General features: G+C 40.6%; 1 long non-coding RNA gene across 1 annotated transcript; it reads left to right on the forward strand.

The window, feature by feature from the left end:
• The first annotated feature begins 219 nt into the window (after positions 1–219).
• Positions 220–2,943, forward strand: LOC147361612 (uncharacterized). The gene is made up of 2 exons (XR_015138149.1): positions 220–2,654; positions 2,765–2,943. It is a non-coding gene; the product is annotated as an uncharacterized LOC147361612 (long non-coding RNA).
• The last annotated feature ends 8,046 nt before the right edge of the window (positions 2,944–10,989 follow it).

The following is a 10,989-nucleotide window of genomic DNA, read 5'->3' on the forward strand; positions in this document are numbered from 1 at the left end:
CAGTTGACACAAGAGCCAATCACTTGTGTGTAAGTTACTTGGATCTGATTCAAACAAAACAGCTTAAAGAAAATTATGACAACTTTTTGGACCTTCGAAAATCTGAATACTGACTGATATTTAACTGTAAGGAATTATTATTAACGTAAGTATGATAATGATAGTATTTTGGTTATGTTTAGCTTTATAAACTGAAATATTTATGCCTATAAATTATATCTGGAATTTCTTTCAAAATAATCTTGAGGGGAATGTGGGTAAAAAAAACAGATGAAATAAAATTGGCCAAGGATAAATTCTGGAAGTTAGATGAGAGAAACATGAGATTATGTTGTATTTTTCCATCCACTTTCAGGTGTTTGAAATTTTCCATAATAAAAAATGTAAAAAGAAGAATGATGCAAAGCTTCTTGGGTGTTATTAGTTTCCTGTGTCTTCTGTTAAATTTTCATAATATAATGCTCAGTTCAGTTCAGTTGCTCAGTTGTGTCCAACTCTGCGACCCCATGGACTGCAGCATGCCAGTCTTCCCTGTCCATCACCAACTTCCAGAGCTTGCTCAAATTCATGTCCAGTGAATCGGTGATGCCATCCAACCATCTCATCTTCTATCATCCCCTTCTCCTCCCGCCTTCAATCTTGCCCAGCATCAGGGGCTTTTACAAGGAGTCAGTTCTTCGCATCAGGTGGCCAAAGTATTGGAGCTTCAGCTTCACCATCAGTCCTTCCAATGAATATTCAAGACTGATTTCCTTTAGGATGGACTGGTTTGATCTCCTCACAGTCCAAGGGACTCTCAAGAGTCTTCTCCAACACCACAGTTCAAAAGCATCAATTCTTCGGTGCTCAGCTTTCTTTATAGTCCAACTCTCCCATCCATACATGACCAATGGAAAAGCCATAGCTTTGACTAGATGGATCTTTGTCAGAAAAGCAATGTCTCTGCTTTTTAATATAATGCCTACTTAAAAAAATTTTTGTTTGTTTGGCTGCACCAGGTCTCATTTAGTTGTGGCTCTTGGGATCTTCACTGGCTCCTGTGGGATTTCTGGTTGTGGGGCATGAGCTCAGTTAACCAGCAGCATGTGGGACCTTAGTTCCCCAGCCAGGGATCAAACCTGCATCCCCTGCATTGCATGGCAAATTCTTAACCACTGGACCATCAGGGAAGTCCCTGTAGTGACTCTTTTAAGCCACAATGCCAAGGGGAGGAAGGCTCTGGCTCTGCTTCTTGTTCTGATCTTGTGACTTTCTCATGTGATCAGGATTGGGCGAGACGCAAATGGGATTAAGGGTAGCATATTTCCCTGTGGCTAACAGGGATCCTTTGGTCATAACTTCTATGATAACTATGATTATGATCACTAATGTGTCTCAAGTATATTCAATATTTTGTGAAATAACATTCATTAGTAATGCTAAAAATTAAATAGAGCACTTTAACACCAATGTAATTTTCTGTTCAAATGGAAAGTCTATGTATTAATTAAAATGATTTGATTTAGGGCTGTAAGAAAAAGAATGATAGAAATGGATTATAAAACATTAAGTAAGAATCCATGAGTCCATAAGCATACCTTAAAGAGGAGGAGAAATTGGGATGGGGGTGGGGTGGGAAACCTGGCCTTACAAAATTTGTCAACCAATAAATGCAGAAGGAATAATAAGATCACAATTTTTCAGTCCTTTCCTGTCCCCAGTGACCATGTTATAAATGATTGAGACAAAGATTTTTCATGGATGCTAAAACCTCTGGGTCAAAGATTCTTGAGGAACAGGACATACATGGGGTCTCAAACTATTACTTCACCTAATATTAATTATTATTAATTACAAAAGGAAAACTATACTATTACAATGGAGAGCTCTGGCGGCCACCACTTGTCAACGAATCAATCGCAGTTAGTAACACCAATAAGTGGGACAACCTGACCTCATATGGCTCCTGGTATGACACATAAGTACATACATCACCGTTGCAGCCTTCTTGCCAAAAACATTTATCCTGAATCTATTCATGAAGAAATAAAGGCAGTATGCTGACAACTGGTGAATTTCATGAAGTTTATGCTGGGTGTGCTATTTTTTTTTTTTCTTTCGGCCATAACACGAGGCTTGCGAGTTCTTAGTTCCTCCACCAGGGATTCAATCTGGGACTGCAGCAGAGAAAACCCTGAGTCCTAATCACTTGACCACTAGGGAATTCCCCTCTATTCATTCTATTTCTCTTTAAGTTTCAAAATTAAAAGTTGGAGAAAAAAATAATAAGGTTTCTGTTTTGCAAGGCTTATATACAACACAGAAAACAAACAAAAAAACGGTGGTCGAAGTCTTGACTTAAAATCAACCCATCTCTCCAAAAGTAAATAAGCCCAGCCAAAGTGAAAACAGAATTCCTTCTGGTCCCTCACTGATCCGAAGCCATACCCTCTATATGACTTCTGTTTTGTCACAGAGATGAACAATATAGCTTTTTCTTGTCTCCACCAGGTTAAGAAACCAAAAAGAACCAAAGGACAAAGTACAGCAGACGAAGCACGTCCACTGGCTCCAGAAATAAATTCAAGATCTGGGAGCAAACTAACTTTTCAAAAATTGATTTTTCATTATGAAAAAAAAAAAACCCTCCTGAAATTCTGTTAACAACCCTAACAGTAAGTTCTAATATTTTAATAATATTTAAGGGCATATACTACAACAAACTAAAAGTGTAGGTTTTTTAAAAATTGAAATATTGTTGACTACTACATTATGTTATTTTCAGGTGTGCTGCTGCTGCTACTGCTGCTGCTAAGTCGCTTCAGTCGTGTCCGACCCTGTGCGACCCCAGAGACGGCCGCCCACCAGGCTCCCCCATCCCTGGGATTCTCCAGGCAAGAACACTGGAGTGGCTTGCCATTGCCTTCTCCAATGCATGAAAGTGAAAAGTGAAAGTGAAGTCGCTCAGTCGTGTCTGACTCTGTGTGACCCCATGGACTGCAGCCTACCAGGCTCCTCCGTCCATGGGATTTGCCAGGCAAGAGTACTGGAGTGGGGTGCCATTGCCTTCTCCGATTTTCAGGTGTACTACATAACAATTTATTTCAATACGTTATGAAATGATTATCATGGTAAGTCTTAGTACCAATCTGTCCATCTATAAAAATTATTACAGTGTTATTGACATATTCCTTATGCTGTATATTACATCGCTGTGGTTTATTTATAACTAGAGGTTTCTACCTCTTAATCCCCTTCTCCTCTCTTGCCCAACCCTCCAAACTCCTCCCCTTTGGTGACCACCAGTTTGCTCTCTGTACCTATGAGCCTGTTTCTGCTTTGCTGCGTTTGTTCATTTTTTATATTCCACAATAACTGAAACCTTCACTTACCATAATACCTTCTGGGTCAACCCACATTGTCACAAATGGCAAGATTTCCTTCCTTATGTGGCTGAGTAGCATAGCATTCCATTATCTTTGTGCATTCCTCTGTTGATGGACATTTCAGTTGTTCCCACGTCTTGGCTACTCTAAATAATGCTGCACTGAACATAGGAGTTCACATATCTTTTCAAATTTTTGTTTTCTTCAGAAAAATACCCAGAAGTAGGTTGCTGGATTGTATTTGTTGTTGTTGTTTAGTTGCTAAGTCATGTCTGACTCTTCGTGACCCCATATTCACCTGTTCACCAGGCTCCTCTGTCCATGGGATTTTCCAGGCAAGAATACTGGAGTGGGTTGCCATTTCCTTATCCAGGGGATATCCTGACCCAAGGATCGAATACACATCTCCTGCATTGGCAGGCAGATTCTTTACTGCTGAGCCATCTGGGAAGCCCACTGGATTGTATAGTAGAATGATAACCTTGTCAGGTAGAATATTCTTGATTGTAAGTTTTTTCCTTTCTTCACTTTGAATATATTCTTTCTGGCTTGCAAATTTCTGCTACAAAGTCAGCTGAAAGTCTTATGGAAGTTTCCTTGTATGTAATTAGTTTCTTTTCTCTTGTTTCTTTTTTTTTTTTTTGGCCACTTCAGTTATAATGTGTCATGCTGTGAACCTCTTGGGGTTCATCTTGTTTATTACAACTGACTCTGCTTCTTAGACCTGGATGTCTGTTTCTTTCCCAGGTAAGGAAAGTTTTCATCTTTTTTTTTCTTCAAATAAGTTCTCTCTCTTTTCTCCTGGTGCCACTGTAATGCAAATGTTAGCATGTTTGATATTGCCTCAGAGGTCTCGTTAAAATGTCATCAATTTTTAAAAACTCGTTTCTGTTCAGTTTTTGGTTATTTCCACTGTTCTGCCTTCCAGATCTCTGATCTATTCCTTTGTATCATCTAATCTACTGTTGATTTCCTCTAGAGTATTTTTTGTTGCTGTTTTCTTCAGCTCTATTTGGTTCTTTATATTTTCTAACGCTTCGCTGAAAATCTCACTATGCTCATCCGTTCTTTTCCCTAGTCTGTATCTTTACAGTCATTACCTTGAACTCTGTATCAGGGAGACTGCATATGTCCACTTCATTTAGTTCTTTTTCTAAAGTTATGTCTCATTCCTTCACTTGGAACACATTCCTCTGTCTCATTTTGCCCAATTTTGTGTTCATTTCTGTTGCGTAAGTCAGCTCCTTTCCTAATCTTGGAGGTGACCCTATGCTGCTGATGTCCTGTGGGCCCAGCATGCTCGCTGGCCACAGAGCTCTGTGCTCCAGGTTGTCCCTATGTGGGCTGTGTGTGCCCTTCTCCTGTGGCAAGACTGACTCCTGTAGGTGTGCTGGCAGGTGGGGCTGGCCCTGGACCGCTTGGTTTTGAGGCTGTGCCTTATACCTGCTGAAAGGCAGGGTAAGCCTCCCACATGGTTGGATGTTTGACCCAGGCGGGGGCAGGGTTCCTGCTGGCCCACTGGTAGGTGGGGCCAGGCCCCTGGCACTAACAGGCTGTGAGAATTCCAAATGGTGCCTGCCAATGCTGCTCTTATCATTATGGAGCAAGTTCTCCAAAGTGCCAGCATCTCCTGCCCAGGGGGAGTCCCAGCTGCCTCCTGCCTCCCTGGTTCCAAGATCAGCAAGCAGGCCTGACCAAGTCCTTTCAAACTGACAGCTACACTGGGTTATGTATACCCTTTAAGAGAAAAGTCTGTTTCCTATAGCTCTCTGGCTCTTCTGAACCTAAGCCCGACTGGTTTTCAATGCCAGATGTTCTAGGGCCTTGTTTTCCTGGTGTAGGTGCCCCATGCTGGAAAGTCCAATGGGTGCAAACTCCTCACTCCTTGGGGAGGATCTCTGTAATTGTGATGTTCCTCGTTTCCTCACCAACCTCTGGGTGTGGGTCCTGACTGTACTGTATCTCTGTCCCTCCTACCTGACTCATGCCTCATGTTTTTACTTGTGGGGAATCTTTTCTGTTATTCTTCAGGTTGTTTTCACAGATACTTGCTCTGTAAAGAGCTGTAATTCTGGCATGTCCATGGGTACATTCAGGGTCTCTACTCTGCCATCTTGGTCACCTCCCAAACCAAAGTACAAGTTCTTAATTAAGGATTTATGGTACATGAAGGAACCTGAATTTCATTTTGAAATCATGAGCTAAATAAGTTCAATGAAGTATCACAGTTTTGGTTTTGCTTTATTCAGTTCAGTTCAGTTCAGTCGCTCAGTCATGTCTGACTCTTTGCGACCCCATGAATCGCATCACGCCAGGCCTCCCTGTCCATCACCAACTCCCGGAATTCACTCAGACTCACATCCATCGAGTCGGTAATGCCATCCAGCCATCTCATCCTCTGTCGTCCCCTTCTCCTCCTGCCCCAAATCCCTCCCAGCATCAGAGTCTTTTCCAATGAGTCAATTCTTCACATGAAGTGGCCGAAGTACCGGAGTTTCAGCTTCAGCATCATTCCCTCCAAAGAAATCCCAGGGCTGATTTCCTTCAGAATGGACTGGTTGGATCTCCTTGCGGTCCAAGGAACTCTCAAGAGTCTTCTCCAACACCACAGTTCAAAAGCATCAATTCTTTGGCACTCAGCCTTCTTCACAGTCCAACTCTCACATCCATACATGACCACTGGAAAAACCATAGCCTTGACTAGATGGATCTTTGTTGGCAAAGTAATGTCTCTGCTTTTGAATATGCTATCTAGGTTGGTCATAACTTTCCTTCCAAGGAGTAAGCATCTTTTAATTTCATGGCTGCAATCACCATCTGCAGTGATTCTGGAGCCCCCAAAAATGAAGTCTGACACTGTTTCCACTGTTTCCCCATCTATTTCCCATGAAGTGATGAGACCAGATGCCATGATCTTCATTTTCTGAATGTTGAGCTTTAAGCCAACTTTTCCCCACTCTCCTCTTTCATCAACAGGCTTTTGAGTTCCTCTTTACTTTCTGCCATAAGGGTGGTGTCATCTGCATATCTGAGGTTACTGATATTTCTCCTGGCAATCTTGATTCCAGCTTGTGCTTCTTCCAGTCCAGCGTTTCTCATGATGTACTCTGCATATAAGTTAAATAAGCAGGGTGACAATATACAGCCTTGACATACTCCTTTTCCTATTTGGAACCAGTCTGTTGTTCCATGTCCAGTTCTAACTGTTGCTTCCTGACCTGCATACAGATTTCTCAAGAGGCAGGTCAGGTGGTCTGGTATTCCCATCTCTTTCAGAATTTTCCACAGTTTATTGTGATCCACACAATCAAAGGCTTAGGCATAGTCAATAAAGCAGAAGTAGAGGTATTTCTGGAACTCTCTTGCTTTTTCCATGATCCAGCAGATGTTCGCAATTTGATCTCTGGTTCCTCTGCCTTTTGTAAAACCAGCTTGAACATCAGGAAGTTCACAGTTCACATACTGCTGAAGCCTGGCTTGGAGAATTTTGAGCATTACTTTACTAGCGTGTGAGATGAGTGCAATTGTGTGGTAGTTGGAGCATTCTTTGGCATTGCCTTTCTTTGGGATTGGAATGAAAACTGACCTTTTCCAGTCCTGTGGCCACTGCTGAGTTTTCCAAATTTGCTGGCATATTGAGTGCAGCACTTTCACAGCATCATCTTTTAGGATTTGAAATAGCTCCACTGGAATTCCATCACCTCCACTAGCTTTGTTCGTAGTGATGCTTTCTAAGGCCCATTTGACTTCACATTCCAGGATGTCTGGCTCTAGGTCAGTGATCACACCATCGTGATTATCTGGGTCATGAAGATCTTTTTTGTACAGTTCTTCTGTGTATTCTTGCCATCTCTTCTTAATATCTTCTGCTTCTGTTAGGTCCATACCATTTCTGTCCTTTATTGAGCCCATCTTTGCATGACATGTTCCCTTGGTATCTCTGATTTTCTTGAAGAGATCTCTAGTCTTTCCCATTCTGTTGTTTTCCTCTATTTCTTTGCATTGATCGCTGAGGAAGGCTTTCTTATCTCTTCTTGCTATTCTTTGGAAGTCTGCATTCAGATGCTTATATCTTTCCTTTTCTCCTTTGCTTTTCGCTTCTCTTCTTTTCACAGCTATATGTAAAGCCTCCTCAGAAAGCCATTTTGCTTTTTTGCATTTCTTTTCCATGGGGATGGTCTTGATCCCTGTCTCCTGTACAATGTCACGAACCTCATTCCATAGTTCATCAGGCACTCCATCTATCAGATCTAGTCCCTTAAATCTATTTCTCACTTCCACTGTATCATCATAAGGGATTTGATTTAGGTCATACCTGAATGGTCTAGTGGTTTTCCCAACTTTCTTCAATTTCAGTCTGAATTTGGTAATATGGAATTCATGATCTAAGCCACAGTCAGCTCCTGATCTTGTTTTTGCTGACTGTATAGAGCTTCTCCATCTTTGGCTGCATAGAATATAATCAATCTGATTTCAGTGTTGACCATCTCGTGATGTCCTCGTGTAGAGTCTTCTCTTGTGTTGTTGGAAGAGGGTGTTTGCTATGACCAGTGCATTTTCTTGGCAAAATTCTATTCATCTTTGCCCTGCTTCATTCTGTATTCCAAGGCCAAATTTGCCTGGTACTCCAGGTGTTTCTTGACTTCCTACTTTTGCATTCCAGTCCCCTATAATGAAAAGGACATCTTTTTGGGGCGTTAGTTCTAAAAGGTCTTGTAGGTCTTCATAGAAGCATTCAACTTTAGCTTCTTCAGCATTACTGGTTGGGGCATAGACTTTGGATTACTGTGATATTGAATGGTTTGCCTTGGAAACAGAGATCATTCTGTCATTTTTGAGATTGCATCCAAGTACTGCATTTCGGACTCTTTTGTTGACCATGATGGCTACTCCATTTCTTCTGAGGGATTCCTGCCTGCAGTAGTAGGTATAATGGTCATCTGAGTTAAATTCACCCATTCCAGTCCATTTTAGTTCACTGATTCCTAGAATGTCAACTTTCACTCTTGCCATCTCATTTGACCACTTCCAATCTGCCTTGATTCATGGACCTGACATTCCAGGTTCCTATGCAATATTGCTCTTTACAGCATCAGACCTTGCTTCTATCACCAGTCACATCCACAGCTGGGTATTGTTTTTGCTTTGGCTCCATCCCTTCATTCTTTCTGGAGTTATTTCTCCACTGATCTTCAGTAGCATATCGGGCACCTACTGACCTGGGGAGTTCCTCTTTCAGTATCCTATCATTTTGCCTTTTTATACTGTTCATGGGGTTCTCAAGGCAAGAATACTGCAGTGGTTTGCCATTCCCTTCTCCAGTGGATCATATTCTGTCAGATCTCTCCACCATGACCCGCCCATCTTGGGTTGCCCCGCAGGCATGGCTTAGTTTCAATGAGTTAGACAAGGCTGTGGTCCTAGTGTGATTAGATTGACTAGTTTTCTGTGAGTATGGCTTCAGTGTCTGTCCTCTGATGCCCAAAGCTTTGTTAAACTTAGATTCACCCAACTGCAGATTCCAGTGTTAAATTATACACTATATTTTCTGTTTTGAAAGTAATCTACTTGTTCAGGCCATCTTCTATTCTTGCAATGTCTATATTCCAAGGAGTAACAAAATGCATGAAAGCACTGGTTATATTTACGTCTACTTGTGAAAGAGGAATTACACCCAGTGTAGAAAGAAACACTGATTATAGTGATCAGCCTGTCATGCGTATTTTGTACAAGGATAGGTGTGAAGAGGCGTGTTCACTGGAAGAGCCACCCTGCAATGTGCCAGTGCTCAACTGTTTGCCAACCCACCCAATACTTTGAGACAGTAAAACCCACAAGTTCCTTTATTCACAGATATTTAAAAAAACATAACACAGAACTACATTCTAATCTTTTATTGTGAATTTTAGTGTTAATAAAATTAATTTTAATCAGGCAGCAGCCTGTGAAGTAACTCTATTATTAGACTCCTCAAATACTAAACTGATTCCTTAAGAAAAATCACAGCATCTGAAAAAAGAAAATGCCTAACTGAAGAGCCTGACACCTAAGCAAAGTTAACTCGGAGGAACCTGCAGTTTACTTTATGAAGGAACCCAAATTATCCCAACTCCAGGTAAATACTATGGACTGCAGAGACTAAGAAATAGTAGCAATTATTTCAGCACTGGGGTACACCCAAAGAATTAACTAGTGCTGACAAATGTCATTAATATAAAGGCAAAAACAAGCAAAGAAAGGAAAGCAAGCATATAAATCAGAGAGCTTTTCAAAAGCAAGCAGACTTCCTGGGATCCACTCCAGACTTGTCCTACTGGGACTGAGATTCAGACTGATACGAACATTTTCCCCTAAAATTTCCGGGTGATTTTACACACACCCAGGGATGAGGATCATTGGCATAAACACAAAGAAGGTTAAAGAGGAAGCGGTGGGGGGCAGAGGGGAGGAAGCAAAAGACCTTCAGAAAATAGGCACTAATCATGTCCATTTCTGTGTTTAAAGCATCAGCTTTACCATTTAGACTGTGTTCATTAATTTCATAGTACCCTCTACTGGTCAGGAAAGGTATCTAAGATTCTTCAACTAAGGCACAGAAATCTCCAACTTTTGTTAACAATTAGCTGAAAGACAACACATTTAGAAACAAGTGAACCTTCATTATTTCTATATTTTCTCATAATTTAAGTGTAAAGTGGGGTGGCAAAGACTGTGCTGGCAAACAGTTTTACACTTGATCTCGACAGTCAGGAGCAGTTTTTACTCTACAATATTCAGTAGTATCCCTGGCCTCCAAGCACCAGATGCCAGCTGGAAACCCTTTCCCAAAGTGGTAACAACCCAAACCTTTCATAGATGTTGTTCAATGACCCGCCCCCACCTCCCAGAGTGGAGGGAAACATTGCCTTCAGTCATAAATCAGTGACTCACACAATAAAAATGTTCCTCAGAAACAGATAATCTTTAATTTCTGTAAACTAGGTTCATAAAAAATACCTTATTAAGAACAAACCACCATAGGGAAGATTTATGTTTAAAAAAACTATCATGGAATTTGTTCATGGACAGATAGCATGTGTATGTACATGAATGTTATGTTTTTAAATTTAAGCATCTTGTGATACATAAATCTATGCAGTACTATAGTTTAAAACTGACATCTCCTGGTTGTTTAAGTTTTCAGTTTAAAGATAAGACCAAAATCAAAAACCTGAAAGAATCAAAGAATATATCTATAATTCTAACGTAGCATCAACAAAGCAAGTATTATTCTTTTGAGTATTAATGGACTATACTGAAACAAGGTAAAATCTAATAGTCTTGTTCTGTCCTTACTTTGAAATATTGCCACTAAAATCAATTATAGATGTTTATTCTGAAAGATGCTACCATAAAGGTTGCAGGCTCAGAACTACTCAAATTAAATTTATGGAATAACTAGAAAATAGGCTGATTTGGAACCTGTGCACAGTTTTATATTAGTAACATTTTTTTTAAAGACCTAGAAAGCTGTTGCTTTCATATAAATAAGAAGTTTTAAAACCAACTCCCTTGAGTGCTTTCAATTATCACATAAAGCAATGACCCAAATAATTTCAAATGATCACAGATATTTAGGCAACAA

The sequence above is a fragment of the Bos grunniens genome, chromosome 12, assembly GCF_055505025.1.
Source record: "Bos grunniens cultivar Pamir isolate PY7600 chromosome 12, Bosgru_T2T1.0, whole genome shotgun sequence".
NCBI lineage: Eukaryota > Metazoa > Chordata > Mammalia > Artiodactyla > Bovidae > Bos > Bos grunniens.